Here is a 9,605-nt window from a genome sequence, read left to right on the forward strand (position 1 = left end):
ACTGGGAAAAAGTTCTTCCACATGTTGGTGCGGAACTTCCTGTGCTCCAACTTGAGGCCATTGCCCCTTGTCCTGTCCCCACAGACCACTGAAAAGGGGCTGGCTGATTCCCCCTGCATCCCCTGCTTCAGATAATTATAAACTTTAATTAGGTCCCCCCTTAGTCTTCTCTTCTCAAGGCTGAACAGTCCCAACTCACTCAGCCTTTCCTCACAGGGGAGATGTTCCAGGCCCTTAATCATCTTCATAGCCCTTCTCTGGACTCTCTCCAGGAGATCCCTGTCCTTTTTATACCGAGGAGCCCAGAACTGGGCACAATACTCCAGAAGGGGCCTGACCAAGGCAGAGGGGGAGGATCACCTCCTTTGACCTGCTGGCTACACTCCTCCGGATGCACCCCAGGATCCCACTGGCTCTCTTGGCCACCAGTGCACACTGCTGGCTCATGGCCAACCTGTCATCTACCAGGACCCCCAAGTCCTTCTCCACAGAGCTCTTCTTCAGCAGGTCATCCCCCAGCCTGTACTGATACAAACGGTTATTCCTTCCCAGGTACAAGACTCTACACTTGCTTTTGTTGAACTTCAAAAGAGTGGTGGGTGTTGCCTGCCTTGCCTTCAGCAAGGCTTTTGACACTGTTTTCCATGGCATCCTTGCAGGTGTGCTTGGGAAAGGTGAGTTGGGTGGCCGTGCTGTGCAGTGGGTTGAGAACTGGCTGAACAGCAGAGCTCAGGGGGTTGATGGATGCAGCATGAAGTCTAGTTGGAGGCCTGAGGCCAGTGGTGTGCCCCAAGGGTCACTGCTGGGTCTGGTCTCGTTCAACACATTTATAATCACTTCGATGGGGGGTCGTAGCGTACCCTTGGCAAATCTGCTGATGGTGCAAAATGGGGAGGAGTGGCTGGGACATCTTGAGGCTGTGCTGCTGTTCAGCCAGATCTGGACAGGCTGGAGAGTTGGGCAGAGAGGAACCAAATGAGATTCAATAAGGGCAAGTATAGGGTCCTGCACCTCGGGAGGAACAATCCCTGGCACCAGTACAGGTGAAGTGGCTCTGCAGAAAAGGACTTGGGAGTCCTGGTGGACAGCAAGCTCTCCATGAAGCAGCAGCGTGCCCTCATGGCCAAGAAGGCCATGGGCATCCTGGGGTGCATTAAGAGGGGCACGGACAGTGGATCAAGGGAGTTTATTCACCCCCTCTGCTCTGCCCTGGGGAGGACATATGTGGGGCACTGTGTCCAGTTCTCGACTACCCAGTTCAAGAAGGAGATCTACTGGAGAGTCCAGTAGAAGGCTACAGGGATGATACGGGGACTGGAGCATCTCTAATGTGGGAAAAGGCTGAGAGAGCTGTGTCTGTTTAGTCTGCAGAGGAGACTGAGAGGGAATCTCATCAATGCTTATAAATATCTAAATTGCAGGTATCTAGAGGATGGGGACAGGCTCTTCTCAGTAGTGCCCAGTGACAGGACAAGGAAGAACAGGTACAAACTTGAACAGGGGAAGTTCCATGTCAGTATGAGGAAAAACTTTACTGTGAGGGTGGCAGAGCCCTGGCACAGGCTGCCCAGAGAGGCTGGGGAGTCTCCTCCAGAGACATTCAAAACCCACCTGGATTCATTTCTGTGCAGACTGCTGTGGGGGATCCTGTTCTGACAGGAGGGTTGGACTAGATTATCTCCAGAAGTCCCTTCCAATCCCTATATTCTCTGATTCTGTGATTCTGTGGGTGTCAGGCACTAGTAGCTGTATTTTTAAAAAATTGTTGGTCTATAAAGAAGAAACGTTTTAATAATTCCAGTAACTAGAGAGGAAAATTTAAAAATGGTGGTTATTTAAATGCTGGATTAATTAGGTCAGAGTTACAATGTTTGGAGAGTCCACGCTGCTCCCCATAAATAGTTTTAATTCATCCACAAGTGGAAACATAAAGACTGCTAGTGATAATTTAGAAGAATTCAAGACAATTGCTTAGAAATGGCTTGGAAAATAAGATTCACGCTGACTTCAAGGAGTATGGATATCATCTTTGCTGTGAGTTGGGTGTCCGGCGTGACATCAGGAGATTTTTCTGGCAGCTGCACACTGGATCTACACAGTGCTCACAAACAGGAGAGGCAGACTACATGGCCAGCATTTTAGGTACCAGCATGCAGCTTCCCCCTGGGCTGGGCTTTATTGAGCAACAAGAATACTGGTGTGTTCGACGCTGTGCTTGACGTGCAGCTTAAAACTGCCAGAAGACAGCATCAGTATTCTACAGCAATGCTTGCAGTATTTATCTACTGGGTATGTCTCAGATATGTGAAGGCAAGGCATGTGGTCAGAGAACATGTCATAAACTCATATAAGTTAGGATTTTATATTACTTAGCTGGCTGAAGATTCCATCACCGAGTGGAACTTTCCTTTTCATGTGTTCACCTGCTGGAAAATAAGCGTGCTCTGGCTTGTGCTCCAAATTTCTTGCTGTCACTCAGCTGGCTGGATGTTGACAAATGCTGGGATCCAAATATTCTCTGAGAAGAGAATGCAGCAGAGCAGCTCAGAGGTAACCACTGTCAGTGACCACCCCTGACGTCCGATGACTGCCAAGCCAACCTCACAAGCAATTTCCTGGCCCCGGCATTATTATAATAAAATGTCAGTGTTAAGGGCAAAAGTGGAGAAGTTCAGCTGTCATCAAGCTGAAAAGGCAGCTTTATTTGCCTAAATTTCTACCTTGCTTAAAGCATGTCAGTTTCATGCGAGGTGCAGAAGCTGAATGAGAGGCACCAGCACTCCCAGTGTGGGTTGCACACCTTTCACTGGGAGCTGAGCTGCAGATGCTGTTGAGGTAGCAGCTCCTTGCGCCACAGGTCACGTGTGGGGACTCCAGCAGACCAGGGGGGAAGAAAAATGCTTTGGAGCAATGCCACATTAATTTATCTTGGATGGAGATAACCCTATTCCAGTTATCACTTGACACCAATTAAGCCTTCAGTAAAAGGGGACTGGGAAGATTTGTTAATCCCAAAGCAGTTATGGTTTCAAACTCAGCTTCATCCTTAATTCAGAACAAAAGAATGCAAGAAGGAAGAGAGAGAGTTAAGAAAATCTTCATTTTCTGTGGGTTTTTTTTTCTTCATTACTTTTTTTTTCATACTTAGTGGATGCTTATGTGCTCTGGTACAGCTCATATTTATGGTGTCATTTTGCTTCTTTCTTGGTCTGATTTTTGCATTCTCCCTATCTTTTCCTTCCTTTTCAGTCCACCTGCTTTTGGTTATTCATGTGCTGTTTCCAGTGCAGGCCTTGTGGAAGATGTATCCTATTAAATCTATGAGGGTGTAGCCCCTTTCCCCTGGAAAACTTTTCTGTTAATGCTTTCTGCATACCACAAGCTGCTACTGGTTTACTTACTGTTTTCTCTGTTTGTTTTCTTAGCCCCAATCTCCTTTCAGTACTTAAAACCCTTCTCTGCACAAGCACAGCATTTGAGGTAGGTTAGCTAATACCTAGTAGAGTCCTGAGCAGTGCAAATCAACATGAGTGCACAGAGGAAGGGGAGACTGTCCTTATTTAATCCTCTGATCCATAGGAATAGGGTCAGACTGGTCTTTTTTTGCTGCACTGTTTCTGCAGTAGCTTTCCTTCAGAAAGATCAGGGTCCTTTATAGTGGCCCAAATATTGCTGGTAAGTTGAAGGCTGTGAAATTTAGTTATATAGATTAGATTTCAACTAATGAGTATATATTTTATGGTGGATAAATTCTGGGTTTTATGAATTTCTGCACATGTAATCAAATCTGTTCATTTAAATGGGAAGGAATTGCTTTTTAATTCTGAAACATAAGGCAACTCTTTAGCTACTTGGAATTAGGTTTCTGTGCTTTAAGGGGGACATATAAGTAGATTCTGGTTGATTTTCAAATGTGATGAAAAACTTCTGAAATCCAGAAGTATTTGCTGCCAGCAGTCATTGAAAATCAAAACACTTTACTTGCTTAAACATGAATTGAGAGTGTAAATTTAATCTCCCACCTTTGAAAATACCAATTATAAGCCCTTTCTGAGCTTCTGAATTAATGGTTTTAATTAAACATCTATGAAAGCATCGTTTCTTAGATGAATGACATCATTTCGTAACTTTAATCTGACATCACTCCTGGAAATAGAAGTTTATTTTAAAAACAATAAACAGTGCATAATGATCTAAATTTGTCACCAGATGTGACAGCTATGAAAGGTATGTGATTTGACATGTCTCAATGTGAATATATGCTGTGTGTTATAATAACCTATACACCACTGAGAGCACTTCTGACAGATTTGATATGCCAAAGGCAGCTGGGTTTGAAGAAACCATGGCTGTTTATCAAAGAATGACATTATCCCCAATCTAAACTTGGGACCTGTTAACTTTCAGTAGCACATCAGACAATCCCTGTTCTTTTCCTTGGATTATAAATATGCCTTTACATGCCAGACACTTAGATTTATACGTAATAGGAACAACAGAGCTGACCTTTCCCACTAATCTTGTGTCAGAATAGTTTTGCTTGGAAAAAAAAATGTATTAAAATCATTGCAGAAGTATAAAATAATATGGATTTTATATATTTTTAGTTCAGTGCAAAACTACTAAAGGCTGAAAGACATGTGGGGATCAGAAACAGATTTTTTTTAGTGTATATTCTCAAACTTCTTAGTAAAGGACCACCAACATTTTTTGTTTTGTTTTAGGCTAGAGAGGTGCACCTTTATTTTGTTTTTATTTAAAAAGTCCAGCTCACTCTCAATGAGAAACTTGACTGCTGTCCAGCATCCTTCAAATTTTGTTTTCCTGTAGGTGTGGTTACACATGCTGTGCACACAGGTTTCAAAAGCACCTTTGCTGATTTTCTCAAAGCAATCAGCCAACTGTTGTTTAATAAACCAGTAGAGTTCCCTGAGTTAAAAAGGAGCGATACCCATAATGCTGACTGATTTCAGCTACTGTATCGTAATTCTTGAGGCTCTGAAAAGACTTGGAGGTCCCCTGCGAAGGAGGAAATGATGAACAACAAGCAGAATCACTATGATTCTGTGATTCTGTGATTCTGTGATATGTGGAAAAATACTGGATGTAAGTGTGACATACTTAAGTCCCTGTGTCTTTACAATGAACTGGAGAACTCACAGAATCACAGAATTATAGGGGTTGGAAGGGACCTTGAGAGATCACTGGGTCCAAGCCCCCTGCCAAAGCTGGCTCCCTAGCTCATATTGCACAGACAGGCATCCAGATGAGTCTTGAATATCTCCAGAGAAGGAGACTCCACAACCCCCTGGGCAGCCTGTCCCAGGGCTCTGTCACCCTCACTGTGCAAAAGTTCTTCCGCATGTTGGTGCAGAACTTCCTGTGCTCCAACTTGCAGCCATTGTCCCTTGTCCTATCCTCACAGACCACTGAAAAGGGGCTGGCCATTTCCCCCTGCATCCCATACTTCAGATATTTATAAACATTAATAAGGTCCCCCCTTACTCTTCTTTTCTCAAGGCTGAACAGCCCCAGCTCACTCAGCCTTTCCTCATAGGGGAGATGCTCCAGGCCCTTAATCATCTTCGTAGCCCTTCTCTGGACTCTCTCCAGGAGATCCCTGTCTTTTTCATACCAGGGAGCCCAGAACTGGACACAATACTCCAGATGGGGCCTGACCAGGGCAGAGTAGAGTGGGAGGATCACCTCCTTCGTCCTGTTGGCCACACGCCTCTTGATGCACCCCAGGATCCTATTGGCCCTCTTAGCCACCAGGGCACACTGCTGGCTCATGGCCAACCTGTCATCTACCAGGACCCCCAGGTCCTTCTCGGCAGAGCTCCTCTCCAGCAGGTCATCCCCCAGCCTGTACTGATTCAAGCGATTATTCCTTCCCAGGTGCAAGACTCTCTACACTTGCTTTTGTGGAACCATATTTAGTTTCTTAAATGAACCACATTTGGTGCAAACTCGGCTGTTTGCACTCGGCAGCTTTCTCTGGGAGGGGTGGAAGTGCAACGTCTTCTGCAGACATGGACGTTGCCCACCAGTGAGGTTGGAAACTGTCTTGGCTGTAGATTCCCTTGGGGCCTTACGCTAGTCAGACAGTCAATTACCCAAACCAAACAGAAACCGTTTATATAGTGGTTATTCAGTACATCAATGTAATTATTAGGCAATTGGTTCATTTGACATTGGTAACAATATAATGGTTTTATTATTCTAGGTTTTTTCTGTGATCTTAGCTTTCTTGTAGAGTCCATCCACACTTACTGTAACATTTCTATGTCAGATACTGATTTTATGAAACTACGACATGGGTCATTGTGACTGACATAATGCTGCAAAACTCTGGGAGCATGGATAATGTCAGGTAACAAATATGCATTGCATAAAAACTTTCCCTTTTGAACTGCACGAGGCTCTTTGGGAACATTTCTTTCTTCAACTGGGGTGCTAAATGGAAGGTCCTTACTTTAATTAGAGGAAGGTGTCATCATAACGCGTGCTTCTGGATGGCAACATTCGGATGCTATACATTTCTCAGGGTCTTTGTTAGGGATTCTGTATCCCTTCATCGTTCTTGATAAATGCAGACCCTTTGTTTTGCAGTGGCAGCTGTTACAATTCCTTCGTGTGCTGGGACTGCGCTGGGGACTGCTGGCAGGAGGTCGCCCTGGCTATTGTCTCCCCTTGGCTAACAGTGAACTGACCTGGCCAGGAGCCAGTGGAACAAACCTTTCTGCTCCCACTGCCACAAGGGAAGGATTAATAGCTTTGGCATGTTCATACAGTCTTTGAATGCTGAACTCAATTCCTTGTATGTTTGCACTCTGAAGTTCCACTCTGTTTCTGTCTGCTGCTTCTTTAGAAGATGAGTGTGGTTAGGGATGGCAGAGAACATTATTGTCACTGTTAGCTTTACCTTTGTTGTGAACACTGTGTTAAGGTCTCAGACTCCTTAGCATTCGATTCTCAGTCCAAAAACTCTGTGGTCATGCCATCAGTCATCCATGTGAGTTACTTATCTGGATAATATTGCTATTTATAATTATAAACACCTTGTTATGGCCCCATAATACAGGAACTTGGTATATTTTGCATCTTGTTGCAAGCTCCTAGGCCATTTCCACTTCCATTAGTAAACTGATTCATTCTAAGATGCAGCAAATGACACTGCACCTCTCTACCTTTAACATACATATTCATATGAATTAGGAAGTGAAGCCCTTTGTTCACACACGAATTGTCAGAGCATGGGCAACTGCAGAGTAACCCTGAGGCTTTGCAGATGTCTGTTGTACCTTCCTCAGTATCATTGCTGCAGGTTGTTTCTTCCATTTATGAAGATATTTTCCTCCTAGTCCCCTTCCTCCGAAGCATTCCAACAGTCCCCCTCAGCCTCACGTTACCTGTACGTTTAAGAAGTACGTCATCTACTCTGTAATCCCAAATATTTCTAAACACAGTGAGCTTCAGAGAGGAGTGCAAGGAAGCCTCCTTGATTTGTTCTGTTTCAGTGGACTATGGCTGGCACTGGTGAGAAGTGCATTCTGGCTTTACACAGGTGCTGTTGGAAGTTGAATGCCACGGCTCCCTGATAGAAAGAGGCAGTGGAGAGACGTTCACTAAAGTCAACATCTGCTGCTCACAAAATCTGCTACACTGAGGAAGGATAGTTTGGTTTGACACAGATTAGCAAATCCACTCTGGATACTGTTTGTCTTTAAGAAGATTTAAGTGTACACAGGTTGTATCTGTTTTAATAGTGCCCAGGAGCTGGAGCTGGAGCTGAACTGAAAGGTCTATGATTACTGGCTTCTCCTGATTTTCTTCTTTTAACTTGCACGTTGTCATACATTGCCACATGTAACAGGATCTGGTTTCCTTCCAACTGTATGCTTTGGAATATAAACACCCATACCCATACACACACACCCATACACACACACACAAAGTGTTAGCAATCAAGGAAACACATAAATACCTGAAAACTGATTGATGGATGTAGCTGTGGATGGCCCATACCAAAGTCCTGGTACTGGTCAAAGATGTCTTCTAGCTCACAGTGTGCCCAGAGGCATCACCTAACTGTGCTCAAGGAGTCTGAGGTGGGGGAACACTTACATGGCTCGTGGCTATTGCTGCCTACTTTGAGTCCTTCTGGTGTCATGCAAAGTGACAGTTGAGGCTCAGCAACCTGCCAATACCATCTCAGTGCGGGTGGCCCGTGCATCAGTGCTGTCAGGAGTTAGCATCTTGCTGCACTTGGTAATTCAAATAGGTGTGTATTCTTGAATTCTTGCGTTTAGTGCCATATCTAAAACCAACCTGAGCATATCTGGAGAGATGGTATTTGTCAGGGAATCAAGTATTTCTGGCACGAATCTCTTTCTTTACAAGACCTGCTCTTCTGAGCACGGGAAAAATTAATTGTAGAGAGATAATATCCTTCCTTATAGCCTTCCTGAGTTCCCAGCCAAATCACTAGCTGAAAAGTCTTCCCCATGCCCTTTCCTTGGGTCCATGTATCCATACTCTCTCAACTGAGCAGAAGCTCCCCACTTTGTTTCTGTATACGATACTTTTTTCACCTCAGCTGTCTGTCCTGGATCTGGCCAGGCCAGAGTTACTCTCCCCAAGCAGCCAGCCCAGATGAGCTGAGTTAGCCCAGGCTGTTTCCATACCACCTGACATCACCCCCCTATAAAAGGGGCTGGTTGGAGAGGGGTGGTTTGGCACAGCTCTGGGACAACAGCAGTTCTCCTTTTTGTGCTAAACTCACAGTTTAAACCCACAACCCTAGGATTAAGAGTTCCATGCTCTACTGCTACCTAAACACTTCAAGCCCTCCCCCCCCCCCAAACTTCAAGACCACCTGTCTCTGACAAGATAGGCGTGTTTTTGTTACTTCTGAGTGGTGCTTACACAGAGCCAAGGCTTTTTCTGCTCCTCACAACACTCCAACAAGAAGTAGGCTGGAGGTGAGGGGGCACAAGACATTGGGAGGGGACATAGGTGGGACATCTGACACCAACTGGCCAAAGGGATTGTCCATACCATATGGCATCATGCTTGGCATGTAAATCTGGGGGAAGAAGAAGGAAGGAGCGGGGACATATTTGGAGTGATGATGTTTGTCTTCCCAAGTGTCCATTAGGCGTGATGGAGCCCTGCTTTCCTGGAGATGGCCAAACTCCTGCCTGCCCATGGGCAGTGGGGAATGGATTCCTTGTCTTGCTTTGCTCATGTGTGTGACCTATTTCTTTTCTGAGCTTCTTGCTATGTGAAGTTAACCATGTCAGGTATCCTGACCTCCAATTGAAGTTATGGGTTCCACGTCACAAAGTCTGCCTCCCTTTTACGACCGAGTCCTTGGTTAGTGCCAAGTGGAAAATATTCCACAAGTTGCTACAGGAGCAACAGATTACTGGAGCCCACATGGCAGCTTTTAGCCCCAGATGTGTTTGGCACTACTTCTTCTCAACACTCATAAATCAATAGATTATATGACACGAATAAGTTCAAAAGAAAGATGAAGCACAGGATTTCATCCACAGTGAGTGCTTAAAGGATCCTGTAACATCACACGACCTTTATTTACG

Source organism: Gallinula chloropus, assembly GCF_964237585.1.
Source record: "Gallinula chloropus genome assembly, chromosome: 1".
In the NCBI taxonomy this organism is placed as follows: Eukaryota; Metazoa; Chordata; class Aves; order Gruiformes; family Rallidae; genus Gallinula; species Gallinula chloropus.